At 42.0% G+C, this 1,705-nt stretch overlaps 1 long non-coding RNA gene across 1 annotated transcript; it reads right to left on the bottom strand.

Annotated features, from left to right (window-relative positions):
* Positions 1-560: 560 nt before the first annotated feature.
* On the bottom strand, positions 561-1,505 carry LOC117594988. The gene is made up of 3 exons (XR_004576283.1): positions 1,425-1,505; positions 1,057-1,274; positions 561-660 (listed from the first exon to the last, which is right to left on the bottom strand). It is a non-coding gene; the product is annotated as an uncharacterized LOC117594988 (long non-coding RNA).
* Positions 1,506-1,705: the final 200 nt, after the last annotated feature.

Here is a 1,705-nt window from a genome sequence, read left to right as displayed (position 1 = left end):
CTGAACCCAACAATATATAAAAATACAGAGGTAAAAACAGTAGTAGAACAGACCATTATAACTGCAATGCTGACCTGTGGCACAAGGATTTACAAGCTATATTTAACAATAGAATAACAGTTAAGCACTGTAATGGAATGAAAAATGCTGATGTTAAAAACAGAGTAAGTAGAATATTTGGTACCAGGTACTGTGCAATATCAAGTATCAGAGGTACGAAATAGTATTTCCAAGCTATTATTAATTGAATAACAGTTAAGCATAGTGATGAAATGAAAGTAGAATGTTGGTACTAGTTAATGCGCAATATCAAGTAACAGGTATGAAATAGGATTTACAAACTATAATAGAATCGTTAAGATGGAATGAAATAAGCCAATACTAAAGTTAATACAAAAAAAACAGGGTGGGTTTGGTGAGTGTAGTCTGGCACTTCTGGCTTCTTGATGTTACTGACTGCAGGATAAAGAAAGTGTTCCAGTTCAGGGATGCTGGGGTGTCAGTAGTCAGCCTAGGTTTAAGGGGTTGGCTGTGGGTCCTTCTCAGCTGGGCGTCTTTTTCCTCCTTCACAGTCTGATGCTCCTTTCAGGTAACGTGTAACGTTAACCTGGACCGCCTCATCAGTGGCATCCTGGGTTGCCGGGTTCTTCCGGAGGGCCCCTGTAGAAAATACAGATCTGTCATTACATTTGAATGGCATAAGGCATAAGGGCATCTACTTAAAAAAATTACTTTGAACAATGGTCTTCAGGAACAGGTCTCTAAAACAGGTTTTATCCCCTATACCAGTCCAGGTTGTATTAACGGCAAGGTTATTAGAGAAAATACTCTGAAGCATTCTCCACACTGTTGTCTTCAGGTCCCTCCCACATTTGATAGCCAAAAACCGAAGCTGAAAATCCAAAAATGTGTTAAATTACATTTCTCGCAAGCTTCTCATACATAAATATAAAATGTGACAGGCTGTGGATTTAGACTGTAGAATATACAGTGTACAAACTTAATTTGACTTTTTAGATTACCCTACGGCCTTATAAACGAAAGCAACACACTTACAAACGTTCCTGGAGCTCTTTATCCTCCCTCAAAATGCTGTCAAGAAACACCAAATCTTCCTGGGTGTCTAGGGGGAGTAACATCCCCTGGCAGGGATAGCTCTCCAACAGACACATTGGCACTGAAATGTTGCAGCATAGTGTCCATTTTGTTTTCCATGCTACGCACAACATCGCCAAACTCTCCAAGACGTCGCAGCACTAGGGTCTGATCTGCACCTACAGGGGTTCCCAGAATAAAATAATAAAGTAGTCAGTCCTGGTCCCTCAATTACTAAACAATGACATTTATACCTAGGTCTAATACACGTACATGTGGACCCAGTGGGAATTAAATCAACAACCACAGGTGTTGTTTGCAAGTTGTACCTGATTGCCCAGTGTGAGCAAACATCTTCAGCATTGTCCCAAATAGCTTCACCTGCTCTTGAAGCGAGCCGCTGTCACCCGAAGCTACAAAATGAAAGGCATATGGTCATTCTGAACCTACATTACACACAAAAAAGTAAAATTAAAGAAAGAGTGCATGTTCTCACCTGCTCGTGCATGGCTCCCCTCCCTCAGGGCATGGCTCCCCTCCCTCAGGGCTTGGTTCTCCTCCCTCAGGGCTTGGTTCTCCTCCCTCAGGGCTTGGTTCTCCTCCCTCAGGG

This window comes from Esox lucius, chromosome 10 (genome assembly GCF_011004845.1).
Source record: "Esox lucius isolate fEsoLuc1 chromosome 10, fEsoLuc1.pri, whole genome shotgun sequence".
Classification (NCBI taxonomy): Eukaryota; Metazoa; Chordata; class Actinopteri; order Esociformes; family Esocidae; genus Esox; species Esox lucius.
The sequence above is the reverse complement of the archived record's forward strand: the minus strand, read 5'-3'. Positions and strand labels throughout refer to the sequence as shown.